Here is a 26,053-nt window from a genome sequence, read left to right as displayed (position 1 = left end):
AGATCTCAAATTCATTTTAAAATACATTGGAGTAACATCCCCTGAACCCCATCAGCTCATTTTAATTAATACATCAGGAACCTGGGAGTGAGAGCCATCCATTTATGTCACCAGGGAACTAGGTAAAAAAAACAAAAAAAAAACTGTAACTGAACATCAGGTCTGACTCCAAGAAACAAGGCTCCACATTGCAGGTACTGATGACATTTGTCTTCCTAAGCCTTTCTCCCTGGGAAAGCCATTCTTCCATTCGTCTCCAGTCAGCTCACACACATGTCCCTAGACAGGCTGGCTGCAGTGTGGGTGGTTCCTCTCTACTGCTTTGCCTTGCCTTGGTGAGCAAGTGGTTGGCCTGCTTTGTACCTGTTAATTTTAGAAGTGGGAGACAGTTTGAAGAATAGTAAGGGGTGGTAAGCTTTGAAATAAAAAAAACCTCAAGGAAAAACTATTGTGGAATTTCCTATTCGCATCCCAGAAAGGACCCGTGAATCAAGACTGGAAAATTTTATTTTGTTTCTCTTTTCTATTAGGTCTCTTAGACATTAAAGTGACTAGGAGGATGATGCCTCAGAGAGCAAATCTAGTCAGATTGTCTCTGCAGGCCTCAGAAGTACAACAGTCGTCTATCCCAGGGCACACTCCTGAAGGGCGACAAGCAGGGTGGGCAGCAGGAGAACTGGCAGCTTTAAGCAACACGTAAAAGTAACTGCCATCCTGGATGTAAAGGAAGGGAGGCAAAGCGGGTATTGAAGTCCATCCAAAACTGAGGAACAGACTCACCTGAACAAAAATGAATTCCTGGTGGTTTCCACATGCAGCGCTAAGTCTGTCCAAACTGTCTAAACTCATTGTGCTACTCAGGACAGAAGTGTTTTTCCTTCCAATTACTTTATAAGGTTCTTCAAAGACCAGCTCAAACCTCTCATTTCCAGCCTCTCGAAAACACTCTTGCCTGTGTATCCTGAACTTCCCATAACAGGGAATTTAATTTTACACTTGGTCAAGAAGGTTAAGTAAACTTCAGATAAATCTGTGCCTGACTCTAGGCCCCTGACCTGTTTTTAGAGCATTGGCTTTAGAAAACTTGACACTGTAAATTCTTTCTCTTTTCCTTTGAGATGTAAATTTTTCCCAGACTCTTGTCAATTTTATAACCCAAGAATGCCTTCTCAAGGTCCTGGGAGCCATCCATTTGAAACAGAATCATTAAGAAAGATATTGCTCCCATCTCCCAGTCTCAGTGGGAGGTTAGGACCTAACTTTTGGAGCTTCACTGAGCAAACCCAGATGGCCTCATTGCATATACAGACCTTCTCTTTCTCCTCCCAGCTATCAGGCTCTCTCCTGCATTAAAGTCTTGGCATAGTTAAATATAATCTCTTCTGCACATTGCCATTGTCTTTACCTCTATTGCAATGATCTTGACAACAGTCTTCCTCGAGACCCGACTTGTTCAGTATCCTTTCTCTCTGGCATGTCATCTTATAGATATTTCCTTAGTGCTAATTTTTCTTGGTCTAGAATGTAAAATCCTGGAAATACTTTAATTGAATGATCTGGTCTTTCTGAAAATTTCTTGATTAACATATTCCATTTCCTCCTCTGTTTTCTACTCTGCCTTTCTCAAAACACACACACACACACACACACACACACACACACGTTTATACTATATATCTGAGTTCTCATTTTTTTCGAAAATACGTATTTAGACCTCCTGACTAACGCTTTTAACAGGCACTAAGTATCTAAGAAGCAGTCCTTCCTTGGTAGTCATATGACTTCCCTTCTCTGGATCTCAGCAAACAGCTAAAAAATCCAGGAGAAGGATGTGCATGGTCATCACCTCCAGTCACAAAGGACTCGGGATTCTTCTCCAGGTCCCTTGTCTCTCCTAAATTAAAGATGCCTCTTTAATCCAAGGAACATTTGAAAACACACTTCATCTTCGTGCTTAAAAGGCCATTTATCATTCAATGAGCAAATTAGTTCACATTATTTTTATTAATCATTGGTAAGGAATAAACCAGACTCTCTTTACCCACACATTTGAGTTGTGAAAGATCCTGGAAGAGGGCATCTATAGAAGGCATCTAAAATGAAATAGACCAAAAACACTATTGAAAACAGATTTTGTTTTCTTGAAAGACAGTAACTTTCCTAGTCAGTGTATCTTACTTTGAAAATGAAACCTTTGGAATGTGATTGCTTGGAATATTTCTATAGCTTTTCCTCTAAAAGTGGCTATTGTTATTTATGAGAGACTAGAGCAGGGATAGTTATCTTTTTTAATACTCTCACAATCTTTCTAAATCCTAGGGTCCTGAATTTAAAGTGAATAAGAAGGAACTACTTTTGTACATCAACTTTATGAAACACAAGGACAATCAGACTATGGTTTTCCAAGATAAAAATACATGCAGTAAAAAGCGATGTGTTGCTGAGCATGGTGGCACTTTCCTGTAATCCCAGCAACACAGGAGGCTGAGGCTGACGATTGTAAGTTCAAGGCCAGCCTCAGCAACTTTTAGTGAGACTTAACAATTCAGCAAAACCCCATCTCAAAGTAAAAAAAGATAATAAAATAAAAATAAAAAGAGGGCTGGGACTTAGTTCTCTTTCTCATCTTGCAAGATGGCAGGGGGAAAGGCTGAGAAGCCAGATACTAAAAAGAAATCTGGAGCCAAGAAGGCAGATGCTGTTGACAAGGTTGAAAAGGAAGACCCTACAGATAAGAAACCCAAGAAATGAAAGCCCCATTGCAGCCAAAACCCCGTCCTGGTTAGAGGAATTGGCAGATACTCCTGATCTGCTATGTATTCCCGAAAGGCCACATATAAGAGGAAGTACTCAGGTGCTAAATCGAAGGTTGAGAAAAAGAAGAAGGAGGTTCTTCCTACTGTTACAAAACCAGTCAGTGGTGACAAGAATGGTGGTACCAGGGTTGTTAAGCTTTGCAAAATGCCTAGATACTACCCGACTGAAGTTGTGTGAAGAAAGCTGTTTAGTCTCGCAAAGAAACCCGTCAGTCAGCATTTGAGAAAGCTGAAAGCCAGCATCACTCCTGGGACATCCTGATCATCCTCACTGGGTGCCACAGACACCATCCTCACTGGGTGCCACAGACACAAGAGAGTGGTTTTCCTGAAGCAGCTGAGCAGTGGCTTGCTACTTGTGACAGGACCTCCTTCCCTCAATCAAGTTCCTCTGCTTAGACCACATCAGAAATTTGTTATCACCACCTCCAGAAAGATTGATATCAACAACGTGAAAATCCCCAAACACCTCAATTCTGCTTACTTCAAGAAGAAGGTTAAGGAAGCCCCGACACCAGGAAGGTGAAATCTTCAGCACAGAGAGAAAGAGAAATTCAAGATCACAGAGCAGCGCAAGGTTGATCAGAAAGCTGTGGACTAAAACATTTTACCCAAAATCAAATCTATTGCTCCGCTCCAGGGCTACATGTGATCCGTTTCTGTTCTAACAAATGGAATTTATACTCACAAATTGTTGTTCTAAATTTCTTACCAAGAACCTAATTAAATAACTGATACATTAAAAAATTAAAAAAAAGAGGGCTAGGGATATGGATCAGTGGCTAAGCACCCCTGGATTCAATCTCTAGTACCAAAAAAAAAAAAAAAAGTGGGAGGAGGGGCACTGAGTAAATCTGTTTTCAGGGTACATTTCTAGTTGGTAATTGGCTCAGTTGCCAAGACAAAATGTGAGATGAGATGATCAGCGTATCTTAAGAACTCTTAAGAGAAACAAAACATAAAGTTGATAAACAATAACTATTTTATTTAACTGTTTTAAAATTTTTATATTCTGTTGTTTTATTATTTTTATTAGTCCTCGAATTTAGTGTTATTCATCCAGAAAGCAATTAGCATTCTCTGGGAAATTGCTCCCTGATCCCATCCACTAAGTTGCCAAGTTTATACCTTGAAACTCATCTCCACCTACTCTTATACATCAGGGGATATACCTCACTCAAGATGACCAGTGTGATTTTCAGATAATTTGCAATTGTCTGAGGCTTATCAGCTTAAAATAATGTGACATAATTTCTAAGCAATGAAACATCAAGCATATGTAAGAGACAAGCACAGAAAACAAAAAGGAGAGACTAAGAGGGCAGAGCATAAGAACATGGCTACCCAGAATTCTCCTCTGATTTCTATTATCATCTTGGAGCCTTTGTGAGTATCCTTGATTTCTCTGAGATACACCTGTCTTCTCATAATTCACACTTTTTTTTCCTAATGGGAAACTGGGTGAATTATTTTCTGTAATTCGAAAGCAAAGAGACATGAAAACACTCCTAACTATGTCTTTGTTTTATTGGCAGGAATACCAGAAAATACTTCAAAGGATTTAAAGGTCTTTTTAGTCATAGAAAACTGAGGAAAAGGCTGGACCGTGATGGTGCAGCAGGCAAGGAACCCAGGTGGAAGGGCAGATGGCTGTGTCCAGAAGGAGAGAAAATGGGCCAAGTTCTTGGTACCCATGGGGTATAGAAATGGAAAGTGAATGGAATTCTGGCCAGAAGAGACAACTGGCCCCACAGGATTCGACTGGGCAAAAGGCACTAGTCCTTCACATGGTAGCTTCACAATGTGACAGCTGCAACATTTCCTAAAGAATTCTAGGATATGACACGCAGAGGGAATCTCCCCTTTCCCCTCATGAGCAAAGAAGGCAAGAGGAAAGCAACATTAAGCAAGAACGAAAATGACTGAGCTGTCAAGAGTCCTAAACATTCTTGCTTCATTTTCTTTGATTGTTACATTAAAATAGACAATAAAAATATAATTTTGATGATTGAAATATATTGCTCAGACCAATGAAGGGTCATATTTCTGTCACTTCTTTGATCGTCAAAAAGACTTATTTCTCGTTCAAGGTCTTTCAAATTCAAATATTTTGAATTGTTTCTTTGTTTAAAGGGAAAATGGTTACATTTGCCTTTCAGAAAAATCATTGAGTTGAGAAAAACCTGAAGGAATCAAATTTAATTTCTCAATCACATATGAATTCTACCTGTGTTACTCTTTGCTTCATATTTTGTCTGAATGTTTTGTCTGAATATCACCTTACATCAATTGGAATAAACACATTAGTCATTGACTTATGTGAAATACTGTCCTTTCCTCTGGCCATTGGACAAGGATATCATAAGGCCTTTTGAAATCTGTGCTAAAAAGGAAATAACTGTTAATCCTAAATCACCTCCCAGAAAGGCAAACTCATTAGTCTGACTTGGTTTACTCGTAGTAAACCCACATGATTCACTATTAGTTTTCATCATTGACAACCACCTATACCCAGGAAGATGCTGTGACACATGACAAGTGGTTCTTCTTAGAATAAATGGTTGATAGGGATCATATTCTTTGCTGTTTGAGACCGTCTATGTGTATTGACTACTGGCACAAAGGAACTTTTAGACACTCTATATGCTCACATTTCTTCAACCTGGATTGATCAAAACAACTTCACCATAGGATATCACTGAGGACTTTAAAATGGAAATCTCCATGAAGCTTGCTATAGCTGCTTAGAGAAAGAGAATCCTTCAGATCCACATTCTCCAACAGCTTTTTCTATCATTTTAAATAGGTCACTTAAAGTTCTCTGTATCAGTGCCACACATTTCATTTAGTCTGTGTTCTACTTAGGAATCTGCAAAGTAGCGTATGATTTATAGGGGAGATGATACTGGCAGTTATATGTCAGAAACCATGTACATTGACATATCTTTCTTTAGTCATGTCTTAGCTTTATGCAAGGAAATGGACCAGAGAAAAACAGCTAGAAGGGAAAGCCTACATTCACACGACTAGAATTCTAGATTTACAGTGGGGTGTGGGGAAGGATATACATATTTACACCTGTGATAGATGTCTATTTTTCCCAGAAACTAAGTATATCACTTACTGGATAAATTGCTCAAAAAGGTTCTCTATATACTTTGTTATAAACATACACAGGCATCCTAATCTGTATTTGTCACTGTTATTTTCTTTAATATGTAAGTCAATTATAGCAAGCTTTAAATAGAACAACATAATGAGAAAATATTCTCATAATTAAAGAGAAGAGTACAGGAACTTCCTGCCAACATAAACTGTTAATTTTGAGACATGCACTCTATAGACTTTTTCCAATCTCTCTTTTCTTCAGACTTTAAGTTTTCCCAAAATTATGTCTTTAATGAAATTTTCCCATTGAGTGCAATTTTCTTACTTTAAACGACGACTACATTTTGAATCTGAAACGTCTGCAAAATCCTCATTGACAAAAGACAAGATTGAGATTAGTTCCATTTTCAGGAAATTGTGCCATCAGCACAGCAGATAACAGCAATAGATGTTTCCCTTTCTCCTACTCTTAAGAGGCCTGGGATCTCATTATTGGTGCAGCTATGAAAATTGTTACTATATTCACATTTTAATATTGTCATTTATTACAGCCCTATATTAGTGTTCAAAAGAGGGGTGGGGGGTACAATGCCACACACTTTCTTTCCTACCAGAAGTTAAAATGTATTTGACTGAAAATACAGAACATAACTTCTATATTAATGCATCTTCCTGTTCCATATTCAAATGATAAAATTCACAGAGCAGCACAAGGAAAAAAAATGCAATGGAAACCTACCATCAGAAATAGAGTGTATTCTTCCAGCTTTGCACTGCAGTAGAGCACACCGAGAAGCACATTCTGAATAGCAATTGCCTAACTTCAAGCTGTATTGTCTTACATATTTCAAACCACACTTCATGTGAAAGAACAGACTGGTTATTTCCAAGATGTCTCACTGAAAACTTATTATAGTTCCAGGAAAATGAGACTTGGTGCAGTGGCAGAATAGCCAAAGGCCTTTTGCTTTTCTGACTACTATTCAAATCTTACTTGGCCCAACTTGACAGTCATTCTTTCTGAGGACACTAAGAGGCTTCTGTAAGTGATGTGATACCTGCAGTTTTCTTCCACTTGGGATTCTGCTCTACAGCTAATGTAGACACAAGGGACGGGAAAATATAACATTTTTACAACAATAAAAGTATTTTATTTAGTTTCCCAACTACTATGCAGTGTGGGATCACATCCAGGAGTGAAAGAGCAACAGGGTAGGAAAGTTTTTAAAAGACAGATTATAGGTTCTTCCCTCTACAGATCTGAACTGAGTATGTCTGAGTTTGGGGCCAGGAAACCTTTGTTTTGAAAACGGTCACCAAATTAAATTTTTTAATCTTTATTATTTATTTTTATTTATTTATTTATTGGTACTGGGATTGAACAGGGATGGGGGTGCATTATCACAGAGCTACATCTCCAGTCCTTTCTATTTTTGATTTTGAGATAGGGTCACACTAAATTGCAGAAGGCCTTGCTGAGCTGCCAAGGCTGGCCTCCAACTTGTGGTCCTCCTACCTCAGCTTCCGGAGCTGCTGTTCCCAAATTCTTATGTTACTCACTCAGTTCCAGTTCAAGTGCCCTACCTGGACACACTGGAGTTGAGATTAGAAGATTACTAAAAACTTAGTAGTGTGTGATCTGTGGTAAGAAGAATGGGGTAAGGGAGAAGATACAGTTTAGGATAGAGGAAGGGAATATGTCACTTCATTTAGTCACCCTCCCCCCTTTGATTGAAAAGTATCTATTTTTTTCATTAAAAAAAGGAGATTACAAGAAGTTGAATAACTTGAAGTTTTACACAATATTTGTAGCTACAATTGTGGTTCAAATTCAGGCCTCCAAAACCCGTGATCTCTCCATCATCTATCTACCTCCTTCAGCAGTAAGGTGATATCTGTAGGTCTCAGGTTTAGAATGGCAAAAATGATGAAATTTTCCCAAAACTATGATAACTACATCATTGAATATTGCTCAAAACTGTGAGAAGGTAAACAATTCAATAAAAATATTGGACAAAAGAAGGTAGTTAGAAATAATTCCAAAATAAAACCTATTTTATGTATACACAAAACATTTCCTTGACACTTAATAAAGGGAAAGAACTGATATTCACTGGACTATTTTACTATGTCCAGTGGTTAGCTTCTCCTGCATGGTATACTTATATTTTATATTATTTGATTTAATCTTTAAGATGAGTCTGTAAAAAGATTTTATTAAACTACATTATATATAGTGTGTGATAGTGTAGTTTAGCAAGATTAATTTTTGAAAAATTTTATCAAGGAGTCTCAACTTAGAACTTAGATGGTCTAACTCCAAAATCCAGTGTGTTTTCTAATATGCTATGCTAGGTGCATTTTTATTTAAAACATCCATTCAGCAGAGAAATGGAAGACTGGGCATGCACTTGAGCAGCCAGGTAGAGTTCAGCACATGGATGTGCACAAGAATTTACTGTTTACTTAATGTTTGGTTTATTTAAATGTCCTTAATGATCCCAAATCTCCCCTCTCCTTCACTCTGCAATGTTGTTTTGCTATTGTTTGAATCCAAAAAGGCACATCAGCATGCAACAAGCAACACCACAGATGGGGTTGTTTGTTTGTTTTTGCTTTTTTAATCTCAGGAAGGCCTGGCATCTAAGACTGCATGCATTAGAGACCACTGTAATTATATTGAGGACAGGTAGTTGTTCTGTATTCCCTCAGGACAGAATGAGAAATGATAAACTTCAAGTCATACTTGTGTCATTTAGATTACTAGAAAGTAATCCTTCCAAGTACTGGGAAGAGTAGTCTGATAACAAGAACTTTTGCAGTCAACTATAGAAGAGGGCCTTGGGGGAATTATCTCCTTAAGAAGCCAGGACAGCTTATTATCTGACTAGTATTATTCATGCACACCTCTCCCTTGAAGGCATGAGAAAGACTAAGGAACCTGGACTTCCTCCTGCCTATAAATTTGTATGGTACTTTAAAAACAAATTCAGAAAACATTCAACCTGCAGATATCTTATTACCTGTTTTTTTTTTTTTTCTCATTTACTCTATCAGAGCAACTCCAAGAGAAAAATTAAGATAAGAAATAACAAGTTAGGCGAAAAAAAAGTAAGTTTTTTTTCTAGATTTTTAATTCAGAGCAAATCTAATATGTACATATTTTTCACCCAAATTTTCCCTTGAGTAAAATGTATATGAGAACAGGTGTCTCTTTTCTGTTATTTAGAAATATGTCTTGTTAGGCAAGGGTCATAACTTGAAGATTCACAAGGGTGAAATTAGCTAATATTGTGTTTTATTCCACTTCACTTCCTCTGAGGGTGTTACCGTTCTCTGATATTTCAGAGCAGAGATTTACAAGATAGCTTCCACCACAGTGTCACATTCTCTTGCAGGAATTCCTATGGGCATAACTAGTTTAGATGTAAGAGAGGTTTTGAATCATGAATAATTCCCAGAGAACTAGCCCTAATGCATCCCATTCTCCCAATAATTGCTACATCCAGAACTCCAAACACCACAGGGGACAAATGCCCTTTTACACTGCTATCAAGGACCAGCCTTCTATAATTACTTTTAAATCAAGTTGGCTCAACTTTTGCATCAATCTGAATGCTAACACTGACTTTATTCAGAACTGCTGGCTCTCTCAGTTTCTTATGGATTGAATGATACAGAGAACATTTTAATTACCTCCATGTTTTGTTGAGAGATTACTTTGGTAAGTTCACTTCAAGGTAAAAGTTGAGCCCATGTGCTCTCTCAGTCAATTTTAAGAGAGGAAAGGAGAGGGAATTTGATATTACTAGTATAAAGTGAGAAGGGAAGAATTTGTAGGAAGGGGGCCTGGTAGAGTGGTCAGTGAAAAAACTCTCGGCATTTATACAGCTAGGAAAGAATTTTGGTGAATAATATGTCTGGCATTATTTTCATGTGGTTGATCTGGGGTGTGAAAAATGCCCCCCCCGACACCGCTTTATCTTTGTAAAGGAAGATCACTGATGAATTCTCTCTGGTTTACTGATGCATTTATGCAAGTTGATTCTGTTTGGAGAGCTTATAGAGAAAAACGAAGAGGTCATAAATACATAGGTTTTAGAAGTATATATGCAGATGCTAACATTTCTGAAGAAAAAAAAAAGATACACAAAAAGCCATCAATTTCTCTAGGGAGTGCTTTATCATTCCCCATGAGTCTGTAATTCTTCAAGGTCTAAGTCATGGCCTTTTTCTCTAAGAGACCTTTTCTGATTACCTATCCTTCAGTGATCTTCTTCCATTCTGAACCCCTACCCTCCCCCTCTCCCCCTTTCCCCCATGCCATTTAATTTAGCATGGAATACTATTGTTTCATAAGTGACTTGATATAAATAGAGGTACAGGACAATAGAATGGAATTCAGACCAAGGCCTAGCAACCATATTATCCCCTATCTACCAGTCCTGAATGATGAGGGTTTATACCACCTGCTGTAACATAATAGGACCAGCTGCAAGGATTTATTTTTTATATACCTGTATATGTACTTCTAGTTGTTTTGGTTACAGAATTCATACTCACAAGTTTATTTGAAGGTTGAGTACTTTGTTTTTTGAAAACCTAAAATTAGTGGGGCGGAGCCAGCATGTTTTACCAACACAGATTTTTTGTTGTTGTTGTTCAGAGTAGATTATGACAAACTTTGGAGCCAAATGCTTCATTGTTTGTGAGTAAATCTCAACAGGCTTGTTGAATTAAGCTCTACATACTCATCAATAGGCATTGCCAATAAAGATGAAAATAAAGCAAATTAATATTTTTTAAAACTCTGGGTCTTCAGAAAATCTCTATGAGGCTTTGATGAACAAAACATCAACCAACATAAGAAGCTGCACCATTGTCTCGAGTTTGGGCATAATCATTCTCGAGGACATCTGCGGCTGATTCTTTTTCAAGTCCGGATGGCGGGGATCTGAATCAAATCCAGACTGTTTTGTTGGAAAAGATCTGAATTTTGAGATTTCCATTTAAGCTGAGAAACAGCTTTCTCCATTCAAACACAAGATGCAATTTATTTTACAGTATGAGATTAGTAGCAATGATTGGCTTTGAAATAAAGAAGTCTTGAAGAAAAAAAAAATCACATATAAAAAAGAATAACTTCTAAAAAATGGTAGTTCTTTGCTCAGCCAATAGAGCCACATTGCTTATTTGCAAATCGTTTTATTATTTCAGATATACTATGTAGACTGTATAAGCTCTAACATTTGCTATCTGAAAACTTCAGGGCTTTAAATTAGAAATCAGGATGGTAGAAATTAAACCTGGATTAAGGGTTTTCTAGATTAAAATACACAATTTTTAATCTAGAATGGAACCCATCTGGCAAAGTCTTAGAGTGATAATGATTTGTTTGGGGGGTCTCAGAAAGTGGCTATTAGTGGAGATTCAACTTTTCTGATGAAAATATTGAGCGAAGTTCATTCCCCTCCTTAATAAGAAGTCCACTTTTGATGGATTCATTAACAGCTTGGTCTGTAAATCTTAACTTCACTTATATTTTAAAGCAAATGACATTATTCTTTGATATGTTCAGGCCCTTTCCACCCTGTTCTCAGTCAGCATTTCAATCTAAGTGCCTACTTAGGAAGTAAATAAAAAGAAAGAACATGCTTTCTGTTTTTCATCCTAAAAATTTGTCTCACATTTGCAGTTACTTGGCTTTGGGGTCCACTAAAGCCTCTGGTCTCTGCAAACAAAACATATTCATGCTATGTCTTCCAACAACCCAGCCAACCTCTACTCCTCTGGTTCCCAGACCTTCACAGTGGTGGGGGACAAGGTAGAAAAGCTAGATTTGGCAACAGAGGGAAAATACCCAAGTGGTAGGTTATTGCCACAATATACAGCATCATCTAAGTTCAAATAGTGGCTATTTTTAGGGGCAGTGGGAAATGCCTGCAAACATGTAAGAAAAAATTAGGACATGATTATTCTATGAAACCGAAGGGGTACAAGAACAAGGGAAGTTAGAGTTTTGTTTTCAAGGGGATAATAGAAATATTTAGGTTGAATATAGGTACCTTTTTTTTAATGACAGATAACAAATTAGAAGGGTGCTATGTGGAAGGTGTCAACCAAAGAACTTGTCTGATAATGTGGGCAAGATACAGATTACAATGCACACAGCTGCCCATCAAGTGAAAACCTTCAGCCCAAGAAGAAATTACTTCTACCTGTATTTCTACTTTTAATACCCAGAATATCATTTCTCTCGAAAAACTGATATCTACGTACTTTTTATGTTTTATTTGCATATGGACTTATCCACTAAAACTTAGAGATAAATATTTATGGATAAGTACATATATCCCCTTGTAAACACTAATATAACATATCTTCCCCTCTTATGATCTAATTCAGTATGAGAAATTATCTTCATTTTTGTTCTTTCTGAAGTCCTCCTCCATTATACAGCTTTTCCTTGAAGAGGAGTAAGAAGATGATGATGAGTCTCTCAATCACTCCCTAATTATTTAGTGATCATGCACAACCTGATCACTATTGTGTTGGTCACTTTGTTGATAAATAACAACAACAACAACAAAATGTTTTGAATTTTTTTTAGAACCAGGGATTGAATTCAGGGACACTCAGACACTGAGCTACATCCCGAGCCCCATTTTGTATTTTATTCAGAGACAGGGTCTCACCGAGTTGCTTGATTCAAGCATTTGAAGTTAGGTAAGTTACAGCAGCTTAGTATTTTTATCCCACTCATGGAAAAGAGGCTAAATATGATTTTAGAAAAGAGAGAGGTCATAAGAAGATTCTGTGGCTTGAGGTGGGATCTGAAGACACGCTAAAAGAAAGGAGTGTTTTGGTTGACAAGATGAGAGAGAAAGGTCATTTCCAACCCTGAGATAAGGACACAGAAAGGCTTGGATCTGGACATTGAGTAGGGCATGAGGGCACTTGGGAGAGGACACTAACCTCCTCCTGTAGGAAGGAGTCAGTTTGCAGTGAAAAGGCTGAAGGGAAGACCAGACCAAGTTTAGATTTGATGCACAGGCAAATCATTCATTCATTCATTCATTCATTCCACATTTCCTCAATTTTATGTGCCAGGGCCAAAGACCTGGAGCCCCAGAGCAAGATAGACATATATGGCCTGAGACCACATGGAGAAGACTCTAAACCTACAAGGCCAGCCAGATGTAGAACTCTTTCCAAGTTTGGACTCTGCACATTCCACTTGAAGTAATTACCAAGATTTATCAAACTCTGATTTTCCAAATGAGAAAGGTAAAATTCAAATGGGTCAAGGATTTCACTAAAACCACACAGTTGGCAAGTCTTGAGCTAGAAATAGTATATACTAATTCACATCATACCCCCACCACTTTACTGTGTTAGAGATTTTCAAGATGCTGCAATTTCTACTATATCTATAACCAGATAAACATTTACTCCATGGTCTTGGTTTCCACAATCAGAATTATTTGCATCTATAATTTATTTGTGAATGAAAGCAAAGCATTACAAAGAGGTAATAAAAGGAATGCAGGGTTTGGTTATAACAGTGATTAATCATAATCCTAAATCCAAGCTGGTTCGAATCAAGCAGGTAGTTTTATTCTACTGTTTTTGACAAAGAAAATAATAAATTTAGGTGGATAATAAATCTATTTCTATATTAGTCATAGGCCTCAATCAGATTCTATGTTTAGTCACTTATTATTTCCTTAATAAATATTTTCAGAAATATTTTACAATAATATAAGTGAGTTACAGGGTCAGAGATATTAAACTTTTAAGGAATTTTTGAGTACTTCTGTGTTATGGTATCTTACATATATTTGGGTATAGAATGCATTGGAGAACAGACACACTCCAATATCCTTTGAAGCTTTTCTTTGGACGCACCCTTAGTTAAGAAGACGGATTTAGTTCAACCATTTAATTTTACAGGTGGGGGCATTTGTCTCAGCATTGTGACTTAACTGGTGTATAGAGTCCTGAGTCAGGCAAGAAAATACTCTAAACATCTGTATGTTAATTTCAATTAAATTTCCATTGCAAGATTGGCAACTTAGCTAACAATCTCTGGGCTTTGGGTTCCTCTTATCTAAAGCAAAATGATCAGTTATAAACAGCAACTATTTTATTGAGTACCCACCATGTTAGTTGCACACACTTTACATATATATTTTTTCAGTTGTTACTAACAATATTTGTAGTAGATATAAATCACCTTTTTACAGATGAGAAAAGAATTAGCAATGAAAGCTTGCCTCATGTATAGTAAAAGAGGATTCAGAATTTGCATCACAATCTTCAAAACCCATGCCTTCTTCCAAGATACACAAAGCCCTCCATGTCATGAATAAGACAGCCTCAACTATCTGCCCTACTTCTAAAAAACCTCAAAGTATTATAGAACAAATTGAACATTTATATAACTATGGAGCACAATATAAAGCAAGAATGAGCGGCATCATGAAGAAGAGGATAGCATTATATAGGAAGAAGAATCTGATCTTTGATATTGAATATATATGGCAAGACATTTTATAAAGTGGTTTCAAATGACAATATTTTCCTTCTAAGGTATTCAAAGAAAGAACAAGAAGCTAACTTTAAAAAGTAATCTGGTTTCTCAGATGACCTTTTGGAAATGAAATCAAAATGTCTTTATGTCTAAAATAAATAATTACACCACCACAACAATTTCAGGTCTGGATTGCTTCCTGATGTAGCCTCAAATAAAGGTCCTGAAGACACTTCCAAATATGCTAATTAGCTGAGTGGGTTTGTGTGCATGTTAAGCTATACTGACTATCAGAGCCAATCTGCTTCAGAATCAGCTGAGGCAAACCACACAGCTCAATTGGATTTTAGCAGATTGAAGGACAAGTGCAATTTGTCCCCTCATCACTCCCCTAGCCTCACCATGTATCAGACGCAACTTTCTCAAACTTAACCTGCAAATGGTCATACTTTCAGAGAGTTCAGTAGCTTCTGATGTAGTGTTTCTCCAAAAACGATCTGTACACAACTTGTTTTCTCTACGTAGAACTGCAGCGTCCTGTTCCTCCAGCCTCTACAGCCCCTATTGTTATGCTTGCAAAACAGCATTGGCTTTATTTCTTACCAGCAGGACAATGGCCTGATTTATTATAGAAATCCAAGTCAGACTTATAAAAACTGTATAATCCTAATGATCTATCAAATCCCTTTGAGGTGTAGGGTCTATGTGCAAATAAAAACCTGACAGACCATGATGCACTCTGAGACAAGTGTTGTTGTTTTTGTTTTTTTTTTTTTGTCTGTGTGTGTGTGTGTGTGTATTTTTCTCATTAGCACAAGCATTTTGAAATTCGGCACCACCTCAGGTTGAAATGTGAGGTGTGAGACTGCTATGTATCCTTGAGGCAGACACCTGCATAAGACTCAGTGTGTACAAACAGCAGGATTAGCATTTCTGAGTCTCTGCTCTACAGAGGTATCTATTGGGCATACTAGGTTTACAAACAAAAGGCTGAAGGATCCTTTGGGGAAAAAGAGAAGAGAGACAAAGAGCCAAAGAAACCTTTCATTTCACTAGGCACTTGGATTCATGCATTCATTCATTAAATTCATAATTATTAAACATCAACTAAGATCCAAGTCCTGTACTTGGTACACAGTGGTGAACAAAAACAGACACATTACTGACCATCATGAAATTTTAACAATCCATGAGTCAAACTGAAGAGTAAACTTCAGCCTGATTCAAATGCCTTGAATTTAAAGGAATGCCATCTTACCTTTTCATCCCCCAGCAGAGTACTAGAATGGCTTTTACACAATAGGTATTCAATATACATGAAATGGAAGTTTTTAAAATAAAGTATGTAAGATTAAACCAGTAAGTATAATAATTACTGTCATTTAACAAAAGTATACAATGAACCGAGCACTGATTTCTTAAAATATTTTTTTTGAAATGAGAAGACATTCAAAACAATCACCCACATAAAACCTCCAGACCTCCTAATACTGCCAAATGATAATATCCCCTTACCCTAGGAAGCTGACGGGATGAACAGAAAGGATCTTAAGGAAGGTGTGCCAAGATCTCTGGGTCTCTTCCAAATGCCTTCCTATGTTAACAGGAGATCGCAGCCTCTGAAAGACATCCTTCAAAAGGCGAATTTTGGTGGGTGCACTGTGTTGAAGCACTGGTTTTCAAACTTTAGTGAGCATCAGAAGCATCTGGAAGGACTGTTACAACAAACTGACCACACCTGCAGAGAATCAGCAAATCCAAGGTAGGGCTGGAAATTTGCAAGTCTAACCAGTTCCCAGGTGAGAGAGATAGTGCTGGTCTGTGGATCACACTTTGAGAACCACTTCTGTTAAAGTGTTTCACTTTCAAAATACGCCTCCCACTAGAAAACTAGAAGCACTCAAGTACCAACTTTCAGAAAAAGGCTATATCTAAGAAGGTGTGCTTGCTTCGTTATCAATGATAGAATGAGAGCTTTCTGTCTTTCTGTGTGGGAGGGGGTGAGAGAGAGGGAGAGGGAGGGAGGGAGACAGAAAGGGAGACAGAGAGGGCAGGGAGAGGAGAGGGAGGGATAGGAAGAAAGAGAGAGAGGGAGAGAGAAGCGAGAGGGGAAGGGAAAGAGAAGAGAGAGGAAGAAAGAGGAAGAAAGAAAAGAGGAAGAAAGAGAGGGAGAGGGAGAGAGAGAAGAGAGAAAGAAAGAAAGAGAGAGAGAGGGAGAGAGAGAGAGAGTGAAAGAGAGACTGCCTTAGTTGCAGGCAAAACTACAAACACTACATCCCAGAATGAGCAATGGCACTGCTGGAGTCTACATGGAAAATTAAAAGTCAGCAAGAAGCATCATTAGGAATATCCAGGTGTTACCTATCAGCATGACCACTAAGAGAGAGAATAGAGAGAAACAAAGCTCTTATACCAGGAACCTCTTGTTATCTGGTAATTTCTATTTCATTATAAAACTAAACACTAAAAATATATTCTCATCCAGAGAGGTGAAGTCAGCCCAGATTTTGGAACAGATTTTGGAGGTCCTTTTGTCATTCTAGTTTTGTACATAAATTATGTAGCATGTCCATGGTCACACAGCAACAAAGTAAAGGATCCAAATTTGATCTACATCTCTGAGATTCCAGAGAAATCGTCCATTTTAATTATTCTGTCCCTGCATACTCTACCTGGCTGCTCTTCCCCATTATCCCCAAAATACTATCAAATGTTTACTGGGAACTTATTATGTGCAGGTACTAATTCTATTTGTGTTAACTCGTTTAATTGTAAAAACAATTCTAAGAAGTAGATATCGCAGAATACCAATTATATAGAAGAGGAAATTAAATATTGTGAGACCTTGCACAACTAGTAGTAGGAAAAACAAAACTCCAAACCAATATGACTTCAGAGCTACCACCTCTAACTTTTTACCTTTGCTAGTACCAGCCACCTCCCACCACTTGACCAAATTTATCTGTCTCTGGCTTCTTGTCTCTAATTATGTTTCTATTGAATTAGGACCTCTGAATCAAATTTAATATGTAAATGAAATATCCAAGACATTAAGATTTCTACTGTTAAATATCAATTATTATGGAATGGTAGGAAGAATTTCACCAAAATTGAAACTGTGGCTAATGGCTGCAGTAGAAAAGATTTTTATCTATATTAGAGTTGCATTTAATGTGAAATAAAATGTATCCTTAGTATTTTTCCATTTTCAAAATGAAATGAACCTGAATAAATTATAATGAATTGTGTAGTTTATAATGACAGCTTTTTTGCAGTTAAATTAATGAAATGTTATTATCCTAAAAAGAAATCATTTTCTTGAGATAACGGTCCAGGCCATTGAGTTAAAATATCTAAGAAAATCCAGTGCAATCCACTCTGACACAGGTGAGTCGTATTAGGCAACAAGTCACTTCCTTGTGGTATCCATAGCTACCATTAAAGGAGATGTTAAATCATTTATCTTCCTCTAACCTAACTGAATATGAGTTACAAATTTACCATTTATATGTTTCCTAAGGGCAAATGCACAGCTGGTTCTGGTCTGTGATGGGAGAGGGAAGGATAACAATGAAACGGTTATACTTAACAGAAAGAAAAGAAAAAAGGAAACTGGGTCAGTATTAGAGCTTATGGGACTCAGAGAATGAGGTCAGTTCAGACTCCTCTACAGAATTCCAATCAGCTACAAACACACTGCCTTTACAGAAAAAGGGGAAAAAAGGCTACACTTCTATAAACTTGGCTCCTTGAGGTCCGAGGAATCTGCTTTCCTGGTACAGTCATTATTAACTGATCCTGCAGCAGAGAGCACTGCTTGTTTCACCAATAATCACCTAAGCTATTTGCTCCCATCAGTCTTTTAAGGATAATTGAAAGTAACTGTACTTTCAATGTTTCATTTCATTGCTAAAATTTACTTATATAGTTTTTCAGGGAAGTCCACTACGGGCACTGAGTTTCAGAGGCACTTTCTTTTGGAATATCATCCATTTCCCCACTTTATGTATACCATCCCCAAGAGATAAAGCATGCATTGTATTTATTCTTTTTTTTTTTAATTTATGGTCTCTTTATTGAAATAATGAAACAATAAAAATTAATCTCTAATTACTAATTGCAAAGTTTACTAAGTATGTCTGTAAGGAATTGGGTTTCTGAAGTCTATGAAGAAGCACACCTGTGCAAGAGTCCTTTTACTGCCTCCCAGGTAATGACAAGGTTAAAGCAGTGAGCATCTAGGACTCCTTAAGATCTATACTTGGGAGTTTGGGAGACTCTAAGCCACCTGCTTAGACGGCTCATTGAAATTAATGTGGGAGATCTCATAAAATAGAAGTGAGGCCAGCGGAGTAGAGGGGGAGGGAGAAGAAGGAAAGAAAAGTGCTCAGAAATGAAATTGACCAAATTATGTGCATGAATGAATATGTAACAATGAATCCCATTATTACATATAAGCATAGTGCACCAATAAAATAATACAATTTTTTTTAAAAAGGAAATCAATAGGGGATTTTTAGTTTCTCACTGTCATTGTATAAATGTAGGCTCAATGAAAGGAAATGGCTGAAAGGGGACAGGCTGAGAACTGTGAAGAAATTAAAGGACCTTTAATGGCTTAAAAACAAAAAGCCATTCTGCTCTCCAGGGTGAACATTTATTTAGCTAGATTTTCTTAAAAGTATTCTCAAGCCTCCAAACTCAATCAACCAGAATGACTTTAAAAACTTTTTTCCCCCTCCTGGTCCACTGGAGAGATAAGTCTTTATATGATTATTTTAATGATAATTATCTATCAGGTAATTGCAATATAAAGCTAATATATAAGTATGACAGAACATGTGAATTTTGCAAGTCAAATGTCCCCAGAGTATTTGAAAAGCACTTTGGCTACATTTTAAAATCTAACTAAACACTCCAACAGACAGGAGAGCTATTATTCTTGGGCAAGATTCATAAGAATGGGTGAAGTTAAAAAGAATAATTTAAAAATTTAAAAAATAAATAAATAAATAAATAAAAAGAATAATTTTCTGAAATATTCTTGACAGCAATTAATTTCAGAGGGGATACATTTGTTTCCTAAATCCCAAGAAAACATTTTTTTAAACTGCATAAAAAGATGTGCTTTTTAAACAAAAATTCTTCCCCTAGAGTTAATGATGATCTGAACTGTGGTAGAAATATAATTAAATTGCTTCTTCACTATTACTTTTAACAAGGCAACTTAATTGCACTTTTCCCTAAACCACAGACAATTTACATTTATTTTCTAGGTTTAACAAGAAGTGCAGTAAGGACGTCTTAAAATTTCTATTTAGGCCCAGCTCTGTGGTGCACACCTGTAATCCCAGCAGCTAAGGAGGATGAGGCAGGAAGATTGCAAGTTCAAAGCCAGCCTCAGCAACATGGAGAGGCCCTGAGCAACTTAGCAAGGACTTGTATCAAAATAAAAAACAAACAAAAACAGGCTGGGGATGTGTCTCAGTGGTTAAGTGCCCCTGGGTTTGATCCCTGATACAAAAAAGAAAATATTATATTTATAGAAATATTATCAGAATTTATTGATGAGGAATTATAATTGCTGTAGACTAAGGGTAATACACGGACTCCTTTTTGTTACTGGATATTATTAATGCAAATCCAAATTTAGGGGAGACTCCTTGACAGGATCTCACTTCCATATTGGCAACAGCTTTCTTATCTTGATGGTCAGATGAGAAAACACTGGTATATCTCCTGCCCCATCTTTCTGTATACACTTTTACTTAAAGAGTACCTTTAAAATTCAAAGTATAGTAAGAAAAGAACAGGATTAAGAAGCATAAAAGGCTTATCATCTTGAAAAAAACAGTTCCCAAACTTCTAAGCTGAAATGATGTAATACAAAGAAATAAAATTGAAGGTAACATCCTATAATTCAATAATGCCTTTATGTTTACAACCCAATGCTCCGTAGACATAACTCTATTGTCTTTCTTTTTGAAATTGATGTGATATTATGTTTTCTGTCTGACATGTGATCCTTATAAAGAAAGAATTCTTAGAGTTCAAAAATGAAGCAATTAATAACAGTCTCAATTTAGAAGATATCAGTCCATTTTCTCAAAAAACAAACTAATTCATTATAATTATCTTCTTCAACTTTAAATCCCTGTTGAAATAATAGATAATAGCAATAAATAATTCCTGTTAAAATTTTTCATTATGTAATAAAATAAGAAATTAATAAATAGTATCTTCACATGAGAGAATTATTGCTACTACTATTGTAACTTTAAATTTTTTTCTTAAAATAGTTTTGGGAAAAAATACTGTAGTTAAAAGTAAGTCAAAAAGAAAATGAAAGTCAGATAAGTATTAATGCTCTAATTACTTGGAGGAGACAGGAAAGAAAATACCACATCCAAGAATTAATGCCCAAGTTAAACATACAAGTTAAGCCCTTGTATTTTAAAAGTCTTTGTTATGAAGCTCTGATCAGTTCCAGAGGTTTAATTAACAATGTAATTACACATATAGCTATGGATGACTTATAGCCCAGAGGTTCTATATTAATGAATCACAATGGAAATTAACTTTAGTTATTTAATTTATCTAATTAAAAGGTAGTTATATCACTAGATTCTAAATTTCATAAATGTGTTATGCACCCTTATGTCCACAAAAAACCCAACACATTCTCTGCCCTTTTAGGAACTCTATAAAGACAAGTTAATTGTAAATTTCTAGTGCATTGACAAGTCATTAAAGTTGCAGGACTGAATTAGTTAAACACATCATTCATTAATAAACAGGCTATGTGCTGTGAAAAAATTGGGATGCAAAAGTGAATAAGATATCCTCTGACTTTTAAAATAACTTATTAGAATTTGTTTATTACTCTATATAATTCTGGACACCCAATAATGATAGTGTGCTTAAATTCTCAATAATTATAAAAAAAATTTACAAATAGGTTAACAACATTTTCTACTCAGGGAAATATGTGCTATCATATGAAATCTGTGTGGAATTTGGACATAAATAATGTATTAATAGTAAATGTAGTTATTAGCTTCCAAATCTCTAAATTACCAAATACCCTAGTAGAGTCAATCTCCATTTATGCTGAATCCAAGCAACAACAGGCTTAGTCTTCTAAACTTCACTTACCTAACCTTAAAATTGCAAAGTTGGCTTTAAAGACCCATTTGACAAGGCTTCCACACTGAGTACGATTCAGTCAGTCATTGGGTCTTATTTTGTAACCAGCCATTTGCATGGGCTTCTTATGTAGTCCTAATTACAGCTCTGCATTTCCAACTATTCTATTGCATATATCTTCTGCTGTAGGCTTTTGTTGTTTGATGCAAGCCATCTTTTGCACCATCATCTCCTTTCATCTTGCCCTCCAATGATCTGAATTCTACTTGATGCTTGGATATGTTCTTCCCTTTTTCTGACCTCCAAGGAAAAGTTCCTCACCACTCTTTCCTTTTTCACTCATCACATCCTACACAGGGTCACTTGTGATCTCTACTGGGCTTATTTCAGTCATCATCCACATCCTAAGTCCTCTTTGCTTAAGACCTCTCTTTGGACTCTTTAAAATATCCTTAGAATAAAAATAAATCCCTCTTGTTGAATGATACATAAATGATAATATTGAGACATTGTAGGATTTGGTAAACAAAGTGTCAATCATATTTTATTAAAAATTATAATTATCTTGAAATTAAACTATCAGTAGAATAAATCTCAACTATCAGAAAAAATAATGAAATCTAGTTTTTATAAAAGAATATAAAAGAGAAATTTATTGAATTTGTCTTAGGGATATCTGTTTACTTCTAAACAGGAATGATCCCTCCTGTTTTCTATTTTCTTTATATATTTATCAATTTATAATTTAAAATACCCTACTCTTATATGTTTGATATTTTACAAAGCAAAAAAGTTTTTAAGCCCCTAAATAATTATCTAATTAACTATGATTTATTATTTTAAATACAACTTTTTTTCAATTTATTAAATAATCTTTCAAGTAGGCTAAAAGGGGAAGAACTGAACAATAAAGTTCCAAAATATTGTAGTCTCCCTTCAAATAGAACTTTAGAACAGAAGCAATAAATTATGCTGAGTAAATGAGATAATCATTAAATCAGTTTAAGAGAAATATGAAGATATGTCACATTGTTGATCTAAATATCACTAAAGACATCTGTTATAATACTGTTTCTAATTCCACATTTATTTAAATTTAGTTATTTATGGCTAAGAAGGATCAGAGAAATGAGAAACTTGTAAAGATATTTTTAAAAGATGCTGAAGAACTTCAAAATTTTCAGGATTGATGATATAGCAGGATTTCCAAGTTTAGAAGGATTTCTCTAGTTGAAGTGAAGATGTCATTCTGAATTCCTTTATTCATCCATTGTTCTATTAAACACTCAGCACATTCCATATGCTAAGGAATTCTAGTATATTTAAAGTCCTTCATATATAATGTTCTTATTCAGTGAAGACCTCCATTTTTATTTCTAACAGACCCAGTAGATGCTTATGTTTTTTAGCTTTATAAAAATGATACATTTTCATTATAAAGGATTTTAAAAATTTATACAAGGCATAAGAAAAACATTTCTCACAACTCAGAGACAAAAACCCTTAATAATTTCATTTTTTTCTCTGTTCTTTTCTTCCTAGGTGTGAATGACATGAAGAAGTTACCATTTTACATGTTATTTTTGACATTTCTTTATAATGTAGTTTTTTCACACTCACCATCTTCAAGGTACATATTATGTAGCAGGAGAGACAGGCATGAAAACAAAAGATGAACAAAAATGTAATGTTTGCTAACGGAGGCTGTGCACAGGAGGATGCACATGAACTGGCCTATGCATTATCTTAATGGAGTAAGAATGTAAATGCTGGAGATGAGCATAGAAAAAAGAGGGGCTTTTGCCAGGAAGCAATTGATGGAAGTGAAGGGTGCAAAACCAAGCATTGGCATGGGGTACTTTGAGTCTAAAGCATAGGTTGGAGGTGCTCTAAATCTATTGATAGAATGGTAGAATACTATAGGGACATAAAGGACAAAGAAGAAAGTCATCAAGTCATGCTAAGTTATTGGATTGTTCATCTCAGCCATTGCTCAATAATAATAAGTAAGAGAGAAGAGCATTCTCACTGTTGATACTCTGAAAATCTCCCATTCCCCCTGTACTAATGTCTAAAAGTTAGGGTCACAGACTTTACAATGGGATCAGTCAAATTAGGATGCCAAAATCCACCATTCTCGAGCTGTGGGGTCTTGAGCAAATTAACCCATCTGTGCCTTAGTTCCTTGATCTGAACAATGAGGATAATAGCAGTATCCAACTCTTAAAATTATTGTTAAGTATCAAATGAGATAAGATTTTAATGATAGCTAGAAGTGGTGCCTGGAACATAATAACACTATGTAAATATTTCTTAAATAAAAAATACATCTATAGTAGGAAAACAAATAAGTCTTAGCATCCAGAAAATACCTACTATAGAACAGAATCCATGCACTTTGAGAAAATTGCTGATTCATTATATACTTATATCAAAATAGCTTCAAATTTTAGGATGTTTTTGAATCGAATACTAGTGCTTCTATGGATTAATTTAAAAGGTAAAGTATCTATGTTGATTATAATTGAACTCATGTCAGGTCTGATAATTTGGGCAGTTATGGGGGCAGCAGAGTACCTAGGTTCTTGGTTGTTTCTGAATTGGACTAAGGTATTTTATGCTCTGAATTATCACACACTCTAAAGCACATTGCAGAAATGTTTAGCAGTATTCTTATTCTAGGAGATTTTTTGGCATTACATACAAATTGATTAAAACAGCAAAAGATTGAGTAATTTTTCAAACACCCAGACTGCAGCTGTTAGATCATTATTAATTACTTCAGAAATTCTATATGGTACATGGGAAAAAACCTCACATGTATTTTTTCTGTATTTATAGCCAAGGGTTGGTCACTGGAGATTTATGATGCACCAAGAAAAACAATGCTGACCTGGCAAGTGCCTCCAGGAGGGAGTGGTGTCAGAATCCACTGAATGAAACAAATTGCTTTTAATTATGGTATCCATACTTGACTTTCCTCCATCCCATTGGTCCATGGCCTATTTTTTTAATCCCTTAACTCAATGAACTATAAAGTTTTTCAAGGACAATGATTTCACTTCCATATGATTTTCTAGCACCAAACATAGTATTTTAGCACATTAAAAATACTGGGGGGGGGAAGTATTTGTTAATTTAGTAAAAATAAATACAATGTCAACAACAAAACCTATTTTGCAGAGGGTCATGAGATCTTGTCTTAGTTCAGATGCCATCTGATTTCCATCATGTCAATTCAATGTCAGGTACTATATATATATATTTTATATTTAATCCTTACAAACACATTGTAAAATAGGTATTTTCTATCTCTGTTTTATAGGTGAGGGTACTGAGGTACCAAATAGATCACTGGTCACACAGAGAGAAATGACTTTAGGTTTTTTCCTCCACATTAACTTTGAAATCATCTCTTTATTATTTACTCATTTTGATAATAATTTTTGATACAAGCTATACTTTTATTATGAAAGAAATGCTGCATCCCTATCTTAAAATGAAATAGGGAAATATGAAACATTTTATTGCCTTTTTTTTTTTTTTTCCTAGCAATAGACGATCTTCCTCTTATTTCCACAAAAAGATTCTTAGCCTTCAGGGGGAAAAAAAGTCCTAAAACTTTAAGGAAAAGAATTTTAATTTTATTTAGTTTTCTGTGAGGTTCTGTCAGATCTACCATTAAAATATTGCTACCATTTTTATTTTCTTGAGTCCACTAAGCACCTGAAAATCCTTTACATATACAAACTATTTTGGGAAATGGGAACTTGTGCACCAAAGAGATGGCCCATCAAATGCATCCTAGGAAAACACATATCTATAAGACACTTCATAATGAATGAACTTAAGAGATCAAAATTGGCAGGACCACAAATATACAACATGTTAAAAGTTCATATCAGTTGTCCATACAAAAAGAAAAAGAAAAGTGGTGTTATGGCTTAGTGTTCATTAAATCTTTTATATAGAGCATTCAGGTGCCAGAATTTTTTGGTTGGTTGTTTGGTTTTTTTAACTACCAAAACCTATAGTAATATCTTGTATTCTCCCAAAACAAACTTTCATAAGTTTTGTTGTTGCTGTTGTTGTTGTCATTAGAAGAGCAGAATATATTTACACTTTAATTTCCTACTACGGAGTAGATTTTTCTTGGCATCAAAATACTAAAATTTGAATTTAAAAAACCTTATTGCCAACTATAATAATTAACTATACACACACATAACATCACACTGTATATATTAAACATAAACAAGCAACAACAACAAAACCTAACTTGTCCTCGAACCCTGTGTGGAGGCATTAAGATTATTAATAGACTCTAACAATGAAATAATCCCTACAAAAATATGACATGTTTAACACATGAGCATTCCTCAATAAAATTATTTTTTCTTACTGAACAATCAAATCCCTTATGCTAAAAACTCACAATCTTTTTTCCTGT

At 35.7% G+C, this 26,053-nt stretch overlaps 1 protein-coding gene and 1 pseudogene across 44 annotated transcripts in view; one reads left to right on the top strand and one right to left on the bottom strand.

Annotated features, from left to right (window-relative positions):
* The window catches only part of Nrxn1 (neurexin 1), a 1,091,229-nt gene that overhangs the window by 898,610 nt on the left and 166,566 nt on the right, over nt 1–26,053 (bottom strand). The window lies entirely within an intron of this gene.
* LOC107137293 lies at nt 2,308–3,564 on the top strand (annotated as a pseudogene).

Source organism: Marmota marmota, unplaced genomic scaffold, assembly GCF_001458135.2.
Source record: "Marmota marmota marmota unplaced genomic scaffold, marMar, whole genome shotgun sequence".
Lineage (NCBI taxonomy): Eukaryota > Metazoa > Chordata > Mammalia > Rodentia > Sciuridae > Marmota > Marmota marmota.
Note: the sequence above shows the minus strand (reverse complement) of the source record. Positions and strands in the feature narration are given on the sequence as shown.